The 17,385-nt window shown below is 43.1% G+C and overlaps 1 pseudogene; it reads right to left on the bottom strand.

Moving 5' to 3' along the window:
• Positions 1-273: 273 nt before the first annotated feature.
• The window catches only part of LOC135531943 (WD repeat domain phosphoinositide-interacting protein 1-like), a 42,820-nt pseudogene continuing 25,708 nt past the window's right edge, over positions 274-17,385 (bottom strand).

Genomic DNA, 17,385 nt, shown 5'->3' with positions numbered 1-17,385 from the left:
GGAGAGTTAGCATGACTACTGTTTCTGTATAGGACCAGGCTAGGAGAGTTAGCATGAATACTGTTTCTGTATAGGACCAGGCTAGGAGAGTTAGCATGACTACTGTCTCTGTATAGGACCAGGCTAGGAGAGTTAGCATGACTACTGTTTCTGTATAGGACCAGGCTAGGAGAGTTAGCATGACTACTGTTTCTGTATAGGACCAGGCTAGGAGAGTTAGCATGACTACTGTCTCTGTATAGGACCAGGCTAGGAGAGTTGCTGGTTGCTCACTGGAGGAAACTCGTTCTCATCATCCAGACAGACGGGACCAGCGGCTAACTCATGTTCTGGGATCACCTCTCCCTTCTTAGCCCCACCATCCTCAGAGTAACCTGGAGAGGAGGAGAGGAGGGGTTACAGGTAAAGTTACACACACACACACCCTTTCAGATAATACAACACACATCTCTGTCTTCCTCACTCTCTCACACAATCTCTCTCTCACACACACAATATTTATCTCTCTCTCTCTCACACACACACACACACCCTTGCAGGTACAACACAAATCTCTCTTTCTGTCCATCTCTTTCTCTCTGTCTTCCTCACTCTCTCACACAATCGCTCTCTCTCACACACACACACACACACAATTGTGTATCTCTCTCACACACACACACACACACACACACACACACACACACCTGTGAGCGTGGTAGTGACTGGACCGGTGGCTGGTATGGCAACAGTGGCGGCGTATGATGGACATGCCTGGACAGGCACCGTGACCTCTGACCCTTCTGACTCCACCCCCTCCTCCTTGTCCTCATCCTCACCAAACAATCTGAGAGACAGAGAGACAAAAGCAAGATTTGTGACCTGTTGCCACAAGGACAACCAGTGAAGAACAAACACCATTGTAAATACAACCAATATTTCTGTTTATTTATTTTCCCCTTTGTACTTTAACTATTTGAACATCATTACAACACTGTATATAGACTTGTGAGTGTAATGTTTACTGTACATTTTTTATTGTTTATTTCGCCTTTGTTTATTATCTATTTCACTTGCTTTGGCAATGTAAACATATGTATCCCCTGCCAATAAAGCATAAACACTAGGTTGCAGATGACATCATAAATACTAGGTCTGGTATTGAATAAGTTCCAGATGACATCATAAATACTAGGTCAGATATTGAATAAGTTCCAGATGACATCATAAATACTAGGTCTGGTATTGAATAAGTTGCAGATGACATCATAAATACTAGGTCTGGTATTGAATAAGTTGCAGATGACATCATAAATACTAGGTCTGGTATTGAATAAGTTGCAGATGACATCATAAATACTAGGTCTGGTATTGAATAAGTTGCAGATGACATCATAAATACTAGGTCTGGTATTGAATAAGTTCCAGATGACATCATAAATACTAGGTCTGGTATTGAATAAGTTGCAGATGACATCATAAATACTAGGTCTGGTATTGAATAAGTTCCAGATGACATCATAAATACTAGGTCTGGTATTGAATAAGTTCCAGATGACGTCATAAATACTAGGTCTGGTATTGAATAAGTTCCAGATGACATCATAAATACGGTTTTCCAGATGTCACTTTCAGCAGTTTGTTTGATTAGCAAAGCAGCTGTAAAGGCTTCTGACCTCGATTGACCTCTGACCTGAGATGACCTCTCACCTGTGTTTCTGAGCCAGGACGCACTCTCCTCCATCCTGAGGGTCGATGTTATAGATGAACAGCTGTCCGTCGGAGGAGGCCACCAGCAGACGAGGAAGCTTCTGGATCCTGACAGACAGACACAGGGACCCAGCCAGCCATGACACCCTCACACCCAGTGGAACAGGACATACAGCACTTTCATTTATGGCCATCACTCTAGGATCAGGTCAGGATGATCTACGATATAGTCTTTTAAACTGTGTATATCAGTCTACTACTGTCTACTACTGTGTATTACTGTGTACTACTGTGTATTACGGTGTATTACGGTGTATTACTGTGTATTACTGTGTATTACTGTGTACTACTGTCTACTACTGTGTACTACTGACTACTATTGTCTACTATTGTCTACTACTGTCTACTACTGTCTACTACTGTCTACTACTGTCTACTACTGTGTATTACTGTCTACTACTGTGTATTACTGTCTACTACTGTGTACTACTGTGTACTACTGTGTACTACTGTCTACTACTGTCTACTACTGTCTACTACTGTGTACTACTGTCTACTACTGTCTACTACTGTCTACTACTGTCTACTACTGTGTACTACTGTCTACTACTGTCTACTACTGTACTGTCTACTGTCTACTACTGTCTACTACTGTCTACTACTGTCTACTACTGTCTACTACTGTCTACTACTGTCTACTACTGTCTACTACTGTGTACTACTGTCTACTACTGTCTACTACTGTCTACTACTGTGTACTACTGTCTACTACTGTGTACTACTGTCTACTACTGTCTACTACTGTCTACTACTGTCTACTACTGTGTACTACTGTCTACTACTGTGTACTACTGTCTACTACTGTGTACTACTGTCTACTACTGTGTACTACTGTGTACTACTGTCTACTACTGTCTACTACTGTCTACTACTGTGTACTACTGTCTACTACTGTCTACTACTGTCTACTACTGTCTACTACTGTCTACTACTGTGTACTACTGTCTACTACTGTGTACTACTGTCTACTACTGTCTACTACTGTCTACTACTGTCTACTACTGTCTACTACTGTCTACTACTGTGTACTACTGTCTACTACTGTGTACTACTGTCTACTACTGTGTACTACTGTCTACTACTGTCTACTACTGTGTACTACTGTGTACTACTGTCTACTACTGTCTACTACTGTCTACTACTGTGTACTACTGTCTACTACTGTGTACTACTGTCTACTACTGTCTACTACTGTGTACTACTGTCTACTACTGTGTACTACTGTCTACTACTGTGTATAACAAATAGAAGACCAAAACCTACTGAGACAAAAAAAACACACCAACTCCCTATACAGTACCACACACACACACACACACACCATACACCCACAATCCCTAAACACAAAAATACACAGACAGGGAAACTCACGTGGAGAGGGTACAGACATTCCTCTGCCCGGCCACTAGGAGGCGTACAGTGGCGAAGGCTCTTTCCTGACTCATCACTCCAGACACCTGCAATCAAAGTTTACAGTCATATTTTGTATTAATTTTTTTATTGTTTTTAACCTTTATTTAACTAGGCAAGTCAGTTAAGAACAAATTCTTATTTTCAATGACGGCCTAGGAACAGTGGGTTAACTGCCTGTTCAGGGGCAGAACGACAGATTTGTACCTTGTCAGCTCGGGGGTTTGAACTTGCAACCTTTCGGTTACTAGTCCAACGCTCTAACCACTAGGCTACCCTGCCGCCCCATGATAGGATACAGCCTAGTGTATACAGTACAATGTACAGGCTACTTACAAGATCTCCTCTCAGTACAGCAAGTAAACAAATAGTATTGAATTAGAAGAAGCGTAATATATAAACATGCAGGGAACAAGACAGAAAAGGCCAATAAGACAAGACACCTGGGCTGGGAGGTAGCTGCTGGCTGCAGAGAACATCTTCCCTACGTAGGATCCCCAGGTAGGACACTCCTCCTCTCCACTACACAGAGAGAGACCGGGAGAGACACAGAGAGAGACAGGGAGAGACACAGAGAGACACAGAGAGAGACAGGGAGAGACACAGAGAGAGACAGGGAGAGACACAGAGAGAGACAGGGAGAGACACAGAGAGAGACAGGGAGATACACAGAGAGAGACAGGGAGAGACACAGAGAGAGACAGGGAGAGACACAGAGAGAGACAGGGAGAGACACAGAGAGAGACAGGGAGAGACACAGAGAGAGACAGGGAGAGACAGGGAGATACACAGAGAGAGACAGGGAGATACACAGGGAGATACAGGGTTAGAGAGACAGGGAGATACACAGGGAGATACAGAGAGAGACACAGAGAGAGACAGGGTTAGAGAGACAGGGAGATACACAGAGAGAGACAGGGAGATACAGGTTTAGAGAGACAGGGAGATACAGGGTTAGAGAGATAGGGAGATACACAGAGAGAGACAGGGAGATACACAGGGAGAGCCGGAGATACACAGGGAGAGACAGGGTTAGAGAGACAGTAAGATACACAGGGAGAGACAGGGAGATACACAGAGAGAGACAGGGAGATACACAGAGAGAGACAGGGTTAGAGACGGGGAGATACAGGGTTAGAGAGACAGGGAGAGACAGGGTTAGAGAGACAGAGTTAGGGAGACAGGGTTAGGGAGACAGGGTTAGGGAGACAGGGTTAGGGAGACAGGGTTAGAGACACAGAGAGAGACAGGGTTAGAGACGGGGAGATACAGGGTTAGAGAGACAGGGAGAGACAGGGTTAGGGAGACAGGGTTAGGGAGACAGGGTTAGGGAGACAGGGTTAGAGACACAGGGAGAGACAGGGTTAGAGATGGGGAGATACAGGGTTAGAGAGACAGGGAGAGACAGGGTTAGAGACGGGGAGATACAGGGTTAGAGAGACAGGGAGATGCACAGAGAGAGACAGGGAGAGACAGGGTTAGGGAGACAGGGTTAGAGACAGGGTTAGAGAGACAGGGTTAGAGAGACAGGGTTAGAGACACAGGGAGAGACAGGGAGATACAGGGTTAGAGAGACAGGGAGATGCACAGAGAGAGACAGGGTTAGAGAGAAAGAGTGGGTGAGAGAGGGGGGATAGAGAGAGGGGGGATAGAGAGAGGGGGGATAGAGAGAGATGTACTGTGGGGCAAAAACGTATTTAGTCAGCCACCAATTGTGCAAGTTCTCCCACTTAAAAAGATGAGAGAGGTCTGTAAATTTTCATCATAGGTACACTTCAACTATAACAGACAAAAGGAGAAAAATCCAGAAAATCACATTGTAGGATTTTTAATGAATTTATTTGCAAATTATGGTGGAAAATAAGTATTTTGTCACCTACAAACAAGCAAGATTTCTGGCTCTCACAGACCTGTAACTTCTTTAAGAGGCTCCTCTGTCCTCCACTCGTTGCCTGTATTAATGGCACCTGTTTGAACTTGTTATCAGTATAAAAGACACCTGTCCACAACCTCAAACAGTCACACTCCAAACTCCACTATGGCCAAGACCAAAGAGCTGTCAAAGGACACCAGAAACAAAATTGTAGACCTGCACCAGGCTGGGAAGACTGAATCTGCAGGAGGTAAGCAGCTTCGTTTGAATAAATCAACTGTGGGAGCAATTATTAGGAAATGGAAGACATACAAGACCACTGATAATCTCCCTCGATCTGGGGATCCACGCAAGATCTCACCCCGTGGGGTCAAAATTATCACAAGAACAGTGAGCAAAAATCCCAGAACCACACGGGGGGACCTAGTGAATGACCAGCAGAGAGCTGGGACCAAAGTAACAAAGCCTACCATCAGTAACACACTACGCCGCCAGGGACTCAAATCCTGCAGTGCCAGATGTGTCCCCTGCTTAAGCCAGTACAAGTCCAGGCCCGTCTGAAGTTTGCTAGAGAGCATTTGGATGATCCAGAAGAAGGTTGGGAGAATGTCATATGGTCAGATGAAACCAAAATATAACTTTTTGGTAAAAACTCAACTCGTCGTGTTTGGAGGACAAAGAATGCTGAGTTACATCCAAAGAACACCATACCTACTGTGAAGCATGGGGGTGGAAACATCATGCTTTGGGGCTGTTTTTCTGCAAAGGGACCAGGACGACTGATCCGTATAAAGGAAAGAATGAATTTAAATTTTAAATTTACCTTTATTTTACTAGGCAAGTCAGTTAAGAACAAATTTTTATTTTCAATGACGGCCTAGGAACAAAAAATCAAAATCAAAAAACAGTGGGTTAACTGCCTGTTCAGGGGCAGAACGACAGATTTTGTACCTTGTCAGCTCGGGGATTTGAACTTGCAACCTTTCAGTTACTAGTCCAATGCATGGGGCCATGTATCGTGAGATTTTGAGTGAAAACCTCCTATCAGCAAGGGCATTGAAGATGAAACGTGGCTGGGTCTTTCAGCATGACAATGATCCCAAACACACCGCCCGGGCAATGAAGGAGTGGCTTCGTAAGAAGCATTTCAAGGTCCTGGAGTGGCCTAGCCAGTCTCCAGATCTCAACCCCATAGAAAATCTTTGGAGGGAGTTGAAAGTCTGTGTTGCCCAGCAACAGCCCCAAAACATCACTGCACTAGAGGAGATCTGCATGGAGGAATGGGCCAAAATACTAGCAACAGTGTATGAAAACCTTGTGAAGACTTGCAGAAAACGTTTGACCTCTGTCATTGCCAACAAAGGGTATATAACAAAGTATTTAGATAAACTTTTGTTATTGACCAAATACTTATTTTCCACCAAAATTAGCAAATACATTCATTAAAAAAACCTGCAATGTTATTTTCTGGATTTTTTTCTCATTTTGTCTGTCATAGTTGAAGTGTACCTATGATGAAAATGACAGGCATCTCATCTTTTTAAATGGGAGAACTTGCACAATTGGTGGCTGACTAAATACTTTTTTGCCCCACTGTATGTAGGCTTGCCGGGTTGGAGGTGACTCCTTCTATGTGTGTGTGTGTGTGTGTGTGTGTGTGTGTGTGTGTGTGTGTACCTGGGTCCGTGCTGTTCCAGTTTGAAGATGTGTACGGTCTCAGTGTTGCTGGAGGCACAGAGGAACTGGGCGTCAGGACTGAAGGACAGGGAACTGATATTGACGTACCTGCAGAGACACACACACACACATACAAACACACACACACACACACACAGGAAGTTATTAGAAGTTTCTTCAACAGTCATACTGTTAGTAAGAACTTAATTACACAAATTACATTATCTAGCTATGAAAGAAGCATTTGAAACATTTCCGCTGGCCATTCCTTTGCTTTGACTGTTCTATCACACACTGTCATAATGAGAGATGTGTCATTATAAACCTGTCTTCAGTCTGTCATAATGATGTCATAATGAGAGATGTGTCATTATAAACCTGTCTTCAGTCTGTTCTAATGATGTCATAATGAGAGATGTGTCATTATAAACCTGTCTTCAGTCTGTCATAATGATGTCATAATGATGTCATAATGTCTTCAGTCTGTTCTAGATGTCATAATGAAGGACATTATAAACCTGTCTTCAGATGTGTCATTATAAACCTGTGTCTGTTCTAATGATGTCATAATGAGAGATGTGTCATTATAAACCTGTCTTCAGTCTGTTCTAATGATGTCATAATGAGAGATGTGTCATTATAAACCTGTCTTCAGTCTGTTCTAATGATGTCATAATGAGAGATGTGTCATTATAAACCTGTCTTCAGTCTGTTCTAATGATGTCATAATGAGAGATGTGTCATTATAAACCTGTCTTCAGTCTGTTCTAATGATGTCATAATGAGAGATGTGTCATTATAAACCTGTCTTCAGTCTGTTCTAATGATGATAATGAGATGTGTCATTATAAACCTGTCTTCAGTCTGTTCTAATGATGTCATAATGAGAGATGTGTCATTATAAACCTGTCTTCAGTCTGTTCTAATGATGTCATAATGAGAGATGTGTCATTATAAACCTGTCTTCAGTCTGTTCTAATGATGTCATAATGAGAGATGTGTCATTATAAACCTGTCTTCAGTCTGTTCTAATGATGTCATAATGAGAGATGTGTCATTATAAACCTGTCTTCAGTCTGTTCTAATGATGTCATAATGAGAGATGTGTCATTATAAACCTGTCTTCAGTCTGTTCTAATGATGTCATAATGAGAGATGTGTCATTATAAACCTGTCTTCAGTCTGTTCTAATGATGTCATAATGAGAGATGTGTCATTATAAACCTGTCTTCAGTCTGTTCTAATGATGTCATAATGAGAGATGTGTCATTATAAACCTGTCTTCAGTCTGTTCTAATGATGTCATAATGAGAGATGTGTCATTATAAACCTGTCTTCAGTCTGTTCTAATGATGTCATAATGAGAGATGTGTCATTATAAACCTGTCTTCAGTGTGTTCTAATGATGTCATAATGAGAGATGTGTCATTATAAACCTGTCTTCAGTCTGTTCTAATGATGTCATAATGAGAGATGTGTCATTATAAACCTGTCTTCAGTGTGTTCTAATGATGTCATAATGAGAGATGTGTCATTATAAACCTGTCTTCAGTCTGTTCTAATGATGTCATAATGAGAGATGTGTCATTATAAACCTGTCTTCAGTCTGTTCTAATGATGTCATAATGAGAGATGTGTCATTATAAACCTGTCTTCAGTCTGTTCTAATGATGTCATAATGAGAGATGTGTCATTATAAACCTGTCTTCAGTCTGTCATAATGAGAGATGTGTCATTATAAACCTGTCTTCAGTGTGTTCTAATGATGTCATAATGAGAGATGTGTCATTATAAACCTGTCTTCAGTCTGTTTTAATGATGTCATAATGAGAGATGTGTCATTATAAACCTGTCTTCAGTCTGTTCTAATGATGTCATAATGAGAGATGTGTCATTATAAACCTGTCTTCAGTCTGTTCTAATGATGTCATAATGAGAGATGTGTCATTATAAACCTGTCTTCAGTCTGTTCTAATGATGTCATAATGAGAGATGTGTCATTATAAACCTGTCTTCAGTCTGTTCTAATGATGTCATAATGAGAGATGTGTCATTATAAACCTGTCTTCAGTCTGTGTCATAATGATGTCATAAAGAGATGTCATAATGTCATTATAAACCTGTCTTCAGTCTGTTCTAATGATGTCATAATGAGAGATGTGTCATTATAAACCTGTCTTCAGTCTGTTCTAATGATGTCTAATGATGTCATAATAAACCTGTCTTCATTCATAATGAGAGATGTGTCATTATAAACCTGTCTTCAGTCTGTTCTAATGATGTCATAATGAGAGATGTGTCATAATATTATAAACCTGTCTTCAGTCTGTTCTAATGATGTCATATTATAAACCTGTCTTCAGAGATGTGTCATTATAAACCTGTCTTCAGTCTGTTCTAATGTTCTAATGATGTCATAATGAGAGATGTGTCATTATAAACCTGTCTTCAGTCGGTTCTAATGATGTCATAATGAGAGATGTGTCATTATAAACCTGTCTTCAGTGTGTTCTAATGATGTCATAATGAGAGTCTACTACTCTACATTCCAGACATATACACACCCATGCCTGTCTCCCCAATCTGGAGGTTACATCTATGGGTAGTGTTATCAGTGTTGTCAGTGTTAATTATAGTGCTGTTTGAGGTCAACATCTTTGAAGATATTTTCACCCTCAGGTGGGTGTTATCATCAGTGTAAATGAAACCTGCTTTTACAGCTGATCAAGAGTAGATTTAACTATTTGACAAAAAATCAGCAAAATCTACTGTGGCAATTTACCCTACGTATTTTATAAATGGACAACTCATGTTTTAGCTCGCTCTAACACATTTTTCATTTCCAATTTATGTAAAACATTAATTACAACTTGTCTTAAAAAGTATGGTCATTTCTTATCAAGATTGGAGGTTACATATCCCTGCCCAAACCATCTTTGGGGGTGAAATATCCCTGCCCTGACCATATTTGGGGGTGAAATATCCCTGCCCTGACCATATTTGGGGGTTAAATATCCCTGCCCAGTCCACATTATAACCCGCACAACTCTGGGCCAATAACGACCTACCCCAGGCCAAACTCGGACAATGTTGGGCCAATAACGACCTACCCCAGGCCAAACCCGGACAACGCTGAGCCAATAACGACCTACCCCAGGCCAAACCCGGACAACGCTGAGCCAATAACGACCTACCCCAGGCCAAACCCGGACAACGCTGGGCCAACGACCTACCCCGGTCAACCAACGCCAGGACAACGTGTTTAACGACCTACCCCAGGGGCCAATGCTGGGCCAATAACGACCTACCCCAGGCCAAACCCGCACAACGCTGGGCCATAATAACGACCTACCCCAGGCCAAACCCGGACAACGCTGAGCCAATAACGACCTACCCCAGGCCAAACCCGGACAACGCTGGGCCAATAACGACCTACCCCAGGCCAAACCCGGACAACGCTGGGCCAATAACGACCTACCCCAGGCCAAACCCGGACAACGCTGGGCCAATAACGACGCCTGTTCATGGGACTCCCAATCACGGTCGGAAACCCGAACCAGGTCAATTGCTGGGACCAGAGAACCTTGACAAGGATATGTGCAGCCGTCTGGTACCAGCATGAGATCAGCAAATCACTGGATTATTCTAGTGGGTTTTACGTTGTCCTGTTCACTTGTTCATTAGGTGTGTTTACCCTGTTCAGTAGGTGTGTTTAATAAATGTTAGTCCTGTTCAGTTGGTGTGTTTAGTCCTGTTCAGTAGGTGGTTTAATGTGTTCTGTTAGTCCTGTTCAGTTAGTCCTGTTCATTAGTGTGTTTAATGTGTTCTGTTAGTCCTGTTCAGTAGGCTGGGTTTAATGTGTGTGTTAGTCCTGTTCAGTAGGTGTGTTTAATGTGTTCTGTTAGTCCTGTTCATTAGGTCAGTCCTGTTCAGTAGGTGTGTTTATGTGAGTCCTGTTCAGTAGGTTGTTTAATGTGTTCAGGTTATTCCTGTTCAGTAGGTGTGTTTACCAGTTCAGTAGGTGTGTTTAATGTGTTCTGTTAGTCCTGTTCAGTAGGTGTGTTTAGTCCTGTCCAGCAATGTGTTCTGTTAGTCCTGTTCAGTAGGTGTGATTAGTCCTGTTCAGTAGGGTGTTTAATGTGTTCTGTTAGTCCTGTTCATTAGGTGTGTTTAGTCCTGTTCAGTAGGTGTGTTTAATGTGTTCTGTTAGTCCTGTTCAGTAGGTGTGTTTAATGTGTTCTGTTAGTTCATTAGGTGTTCTGTTAGTCCTGTGTCCTGTTCAGTAGTTTTTAGTCCTGTTCAGTAGGTGTGTTTAATGTGTTCTGTTAGTCCTGTTCAGTAGGTGTGTTTAATGTGTTCTGTTAGTCCTGTTCAGTAGGTGTGTTTCCTGTTCAGTCCTGTTCAGTAGGTGTGTTTAATGTGTTCTGTTAGTCCTGTTCAGTAGGTGTGTTTAATGTGTTCTGTTAGTCCTGTTCAGTAGGTGTGTTTAATATGTTCTGTTAGTCCAGTTCATTAGGTGTGTTTAATGTGTTCTGTTAGTCCTGTTCAGTAGGTGTGTTTAATGTGTTCTGTTAGTCCTGTTCATTACACTAGATGTAGACTATGTTGTGTAGTAAAGTGAGTTTATACAGTTTATGTTCTATTGTGTGAACTCTGACCTCTTCATCCCTCTGCGGAACTCAAACAGACGCTGTCCCTCTGGGATGGAGAACACACGGATTACAGTACCCTGGAGGGAGAGAGGGGGGAGTGAGGGAGAGAGAACAGAAAGGAGAGAGTGAGAGAGGGATATGAAGAAGGGGATATGAAGAAGGGAGTAAGAAAGAGAGTCAGACAGTCCTGACTGTGAGGGACTAACAGTCAGGACTGTCTAACTAGAGGGAGGAAGAGAGTCCCTCACAGTCAGGACTGTCTAACTAGAGGGAGGAAGAGAGTCCCTCACAGTCAGGACTGTCTAACTAGAGGGAGGAAGAGAGTCCCTCACAGTCAGGACTGTCTAACTAGAGGGAGGAAGAGAGTCTCTCACAGTCAGGACTGTCTAACTAGAGGGAGGAAGAGAGTCCCTCACAGTCAGGACTGTCTAACTAGAGGGAGGAAGAGAGTCCCTCACAGTCAGGACTGTCTAACTGGAGGGAGAAATCAGAGTCCCTAGAGTCAGGACTGTCTAACTAGAGGGAGGAAGAGAGTCCCTCACAGTCAGGACTGTCTAACTAGAGGGAGGAAGAGAGTCCCTCACAGTCAGGACTGTCCAGCTCCACTGTAGTTATCTAGATTTTATTATTATGGTGTCATGCCTCTTCAGGATGCCCCGCCCACCTGGGCTTATAATACACTGTGTGCTGCAGCAGAGTACATCTACTACTAGTCACGTACTGAATGTTTTGGACATGGCCAGGGCCTAACTGCAATATCCAGGTATGTTGTCAAAAAACGCACTACGCTGGCCTCCCGGGCGCTCACTAGGGGCAGCTGTCCTGGTAGTGCTTAGGCGCTGGCCTCTCCGAGGCGCTGGCCTCCCGTGTCCTGGTAGTGCACTAGGGTCCTGGTAGCTGTCCTGGGGGCAGCTGTCCTGGTAGTGCTTAGGCCTGGCTCTCCGAGGCGCTGGCCTCCCGTCCTCCCGTCACTAGGGGCAGCTGTCCTGGTAGTGCTTACCCTCTCCGAGGCGCTGGCCTCCCGTCACTAGGGGCAGCTGTCCTGGTAGTGCTTACCCTCTCCGAGGCGCTGGCCTCCCGTCACTAGGGGCAGCTGTCCTGGTAGTGCTTACCCTCTCCGAGGCGCTGGCCTCCCGTCACTAGGGGCAGCTGTCCTGGTAGTGCTTACCCTCTCCGAGGCGCTGGCCTCCCGTCACTAGGGGCAGCTGTCCTGGTAGTGCTTACCCTCTCCGAGGCGCTGGCCTCCCGTCACTAGGGGCAGGGGCAGCTGTCCTGGTAGTGCTTACCCCGAGGCGCTGGCCTCCGGTCACTAGGGGCAGCTGGCCTCCCGTCACTAGGGGCAGCTGTCCTGGTAGTGCTTACCCTCTCCGAGGCGCTGGCCTCCGGTCACTAGGGGCAGCTGTCCTGGTAGTGCTTACCCTCTCCGAAGCGCTGGCCAGCTTGGTGCCTGACGAGTTAAAGGAGAGAGCAGCCAGGGGACTGTCATGGGCCGGGATCATTGTGACAGTGCTCTGAGAGAGAGAGAGAGAGAGAGAGAGAGAGAGAGAGAGAGAGAGAGAGAGAGAGAGAGAGAGAATGAGAGAGAGAGAGAGGAGAATGAGAGAGAGAAGAGAAAGATAGAGAATGAGAGAGGATGAGAGAGAGAGAGAGAGAGAGAGAGAATGAGAGAATGAGAGAGAGAGAAGAGAGAGAGAGAGAGAATGAGATGAGAGAGAGAGAAAGAAAGATAGAGAATGAGAGAGGATGAGAGAGAGAGAGAGAATGATTGACTGCTTTACATGGGACTGCAACACAATTATACCACTGAGTCATAAAACAGAAACATGGTGCTACTGCCATATAACAACCTGACTGCAATGTCTGTACATCACTTCAAACATCACTTCAATGTAGCAGAGAGCACAGTATAATAGCAGTACAATAGTAGTACTGACAACCAAGCTATAGAGCACAGTATAATAACAGTACAGTAGTAGTACAGTATAGTAGTACAGTAGTACAGTAGTATTGTAGTACAGTAGTAGTACAGTAGTACATTCGTTTTGTAGTAGTACAGTAGTACAGTAGTAGTATAGTAGTACAGTAGCTTTGTAGTAGTACAGTAGTACAGTAGTACATTCGTTTGTAGTAGTACAGTAGTAGTATAGTAGTACAGTAGTACAGTAGTAGCTTTGTAGTAGTACAGTAGTAGTACAGTAGTAGAGTAGTAGTACAGTAGTACAGTAGTACATTTGTTTTGTAGTAGTACAGTAGTACAGTCGTAGTATAGTAGTAGCTTTGTAGTAGAATGAGAGTAGTACAGTAGTACATTCGCTTTTGTAGTAGTACAGTAGTAGTATAGTAGTACAGTAGTAGTACAGTAGTACAGTAGTAGTACAGTAGTACAGTAGTACATTCGTTTTGTAGTAGTACAGTAGTATAGTAGTAGTACAGTAGTAGTAGAGGAGTACAGTAGTAGTACAGTGGTACAGTAGCAGTAGAGTAGTATAGTAGTATAGTGGTAGTACAGTAGTATGGTAGTAGTGCAGTAGTAGAGTCAGTAAAACAGTAGTAGTACATTAGCATAGTAGTTGTAGAGAGTAGTGTAGTATAGTAGCAGTACAGTAGTACAGTAGTATAGTAGTTGTACAGTAGTATAGAGAGAATCGTACAGTAGCAGAGACATACAGTAGTAGTACAGTAGTATAGTAGTAGTACAGTAGAGAGGATAGAGAGTAGAGAGATAATAGAGTACAGTAATATAGTAGTGCAGTAGTAGAGTAGTACAGTAGTAGTACAGTATAATAGTAGTAGTACAGTGTTACAGTAGTGGTACAGTTGTTTTGTAGTATAGTAGCAGTGCAGTAGTATAGTAGTAATACAGTAGCAGTGCAGTAGTATAGTAGCAGAGAAAGCAGTAGTATAGTGGTAGTAAAGGAGAAGTACAGTAGTATGGTAGATGTGCCATAGTAGTACAGTAGTATAGTAGTATAGTAACAGTACAGTAGTAGTAGTACAGTAGTACAGTAGCAGTAGTACAGTAGTTGTATAGTAGTAGTACAGTAGTGCAGTAGTAGTACAGTAGTATAGTAGCAGCACAGTAGTACAGCAGTATAGTAGTTGTACAGTAGTATAGTAGTACAGTAGTAGTACAGCAGCAGTAGTAGTACAGTAGTACAGTAGCATAGTAGTACAGTAGCAGTATAGTAGTATAGTGGTAGTACAGCAGCAGTATAGTACAGTAGTTGCACAGTAGTATAGTAGTACAGTAGTAGTACAGTAGTATAGTAGTAGTACAGTGGCACAGTAGCAGTAGAGTAGTATAGTAGTATAGTGGCAGTACAGCAGTATAGTAGTAGTAGCAGTGGTACAGTAGTATAGTAGTTGTAGTGTAGCAGAGTATAGTAGCAGTACAGTAGTACAGTAGTATAGTAGTTGTATAGTAGTATAGTAGTATAGTAGTTCTACAGTAGTATTAAAGTAGTACAGCAGTAGTACAGTAGTATAGTAGCAGTACAGTAGCTGTAGTTGTACAGTAGTATAGTAGTATAGTAGTAGTACAGTAGCAGTAGAGTAGTAGCTGTACAGTAGGAGTAGAGTAGTATAGCAGTTGTACAGTAGTGTAGTAGTACAGTAGTATAGTAGCAGTAGAGTAGTATAGTAGTTGTACAGTAGTATAGTAGCAGTACATTAGTCCAGGCAGTAGTTGTACAGTAGTATAGTAGCAGTAGAGTAGTATAGTAGCAGTAAAGTAGTAGCAGTAGCAGTAGAGTAGCAGTAGCAGTAGAGTGGTGTTCAACTCTTCCCAAGTTCCAGTACTGTAGTAGCAGACCAGATGCTTGTAGGAGCTGTGAGTAGCAGCAGTAGTATCAGCAGTAGTAGTAGTATAGTATTAGTACAGTAGTAAGTAGTAGTAGTAGCAGTAGTAGTGAGCAGCAGTGCAGTAGTAGTAAGCCTATAGTAGTATAGTTCAGTGCCTAGTAGTAGTACAGTAGTATAGTAGTAGCACAGTAGTATAGAAGTGAGTACAATTTGCAGCATAAGTAGTAGTAAATGACTTAAAGCAAATGTAGTGTATAGTAGTAGTACAGTAGTATAGTAGTAACATAGTAGCATAGTAGTAGCAGTACAGTAGTATAGCAGCAAGTACAGTAGTATGGCAGTGGTACAGTAGTATGGTAGCAGTAGAGTAGTATAGTAGTAATACAGTAGTATAGTAGTAATACAGTAGTATAGTAGTAGTACAGTAGTACAGTAGTATAGTAGTACAGTAGTATAGTAGTACAGTAGTAGCACAGTAGTAATACAGTAGTATTACATTTACATATTTTACATTTAAGTCATTTGGCAGAGCTAGTATCCAGTATAGTAGTAATACAGTAGTAGTATAGTAGTAGCAGTAGTAGTAGTAGTAATAGAGCAGTATAGTAGTAATACAGTAGTATAGTAGTAGTACAGTAGTATAGTAGTAGTACAGTGGTATAGTAGTAGTAGTAGTATAATAGTAATACAGTAGTATAGTAGTAGTACAGTAGTATAGTAGTAATACAGTAGTATAGTAGTAGTAGTAGTATAGTAGCAGTATAGTAGTAGTAGTAGTAGTAGTAGAGTAGTATAGTAGTAGTACAGTAGTATAGTAGTAATACAGTGGTATAGTAGTAATAGTAGTATACGTAGTAGTACAGTAGTATAGTAGTAGTACAGTAGTATAGTAGTAGTACAGTAGTATAGTAGTAGTACAGTAGTATAGTAGTAGTACAGTAGTATAGTAGTAATACAGTGGTATAGTAGTAGTACAGTAGTATAGTAGCACAGTAGTATAGTAGTACAGTAGTATGGTAGTACAGTAGTAGTACAGTAGTATATAGTAGTACAGTAGTATGGTAGTATAGTAGTAGTAGTAGTAGTAGTAGAGTAGTAGTAGTAGTATAGTAGTACAGTAGTAGTACAGTAGTATAGTAGTACAGTAGTATGGTAGTACAGTAGTATAGCAGTACAGTAGTAGTAGTACAGTGGTACAGTAGTACAACAGTAGTATAGTAGTAGTAGGCCTTACCAGGTTGTTGGCATCGTAAACTATGATCTCTCCGATGGTGGAGCTGCCTGGGTAGGCCAGGTACGAGTTGGAATGGTTGATGGACAGAGCACACAGACCTGAACACAACAACCATGTTCATTTCAGTCCACAGAAAGACAGCTTCTGCTTGTCCCCATCAGAAACCCACAGAGCAGCACTGGCTGAGGAACCACTGTTCTGCACACTGTGTTTACCTGAGGGGTTGGAGGGCGTGTTGAGAAGGGTCCTCAGCAGCTTCATGTCTTTGATGTTGTGGATGTACACTGACTCCTCCAGACACACCACCAGCCTCTACAGGGGGGAGGGAGGGAGGGGGGGAAGGGGGGGGGAGAAGAGGGGGGGGGAGAGAGAGAGAGAGGGGGGGAGAGAGGGGGAGAGGGGGGGAGGGAGGGAGGGAGGGAGGGAGAGACAGAGAGAGGGGGGAGAGAATGAGAGCGAGAGAGAGAGGGGGGGAGAGAGAGAGGGGGGGAGAGAGAGAGAGAGAGAGAGAGAGAGAGGGGGGGAGAGGGGAGGGAGGGAGGGAGGGAGGGGAGGGAGGGAGGGAGGAGAGGGGGGAGAGACAGAGAGAGAGAGGGGGAGAGAGAGAGAGAGAGAGAGAGAGGGGGGGGAGAGAGAGAGAGAGAGAGAGGGGGGGAGGGGGAGAGAGGGGGAGAGACAGAGAGAGAGGGGGGGGAGAGAGAGAGAGAGAGAGGAGGGGGGGAGAGAGAGAGAGAGAGAGAGGGGGGGGGGGAGAGAGAGAGAGAGGTGACTGTTAGTATGTGAATTGCGCTGATCATTTCCTGGCAGGTTATCCTATGTCAACATGTCCTAACAAAAAGTGTTCAAAATCAATAGCTGCTCCACGTGGTCTCTATATGTATGTCTCTGTTGTTGTTACTGTAGTTCTGTTACCTGTCGAGTCTGACAGAGAGGATGTGGTTACTGTAGTTCTGTTACCTGAGAGGATGTGGTTACTGTAGTTCTGTTAC

The sequence above is a fragment of the Oncorhynchus masou genome, unplaced genomic scaffold, assembly GCF_036934945.1.
Source record: "Oncorhynchus masou masou isolate Uvic2021 unplaced genomic scaffold, UVic_Omas_1.1 unplaced_scaffold_1676, whole genome shotgun sequence".
NCBI classification, from domain to species: Eukaryota; Metazoa; Chordata; class Actinopteri; order Salmoniformes; family Salmonidae; genus Oncorhynchus; species Oncorhynchus masou.
The sequence above is the reverse complement of the archived record's forward strand: the minus strand, read 5'-3'. Positions and strand labels throughout refer to the sequence as shown.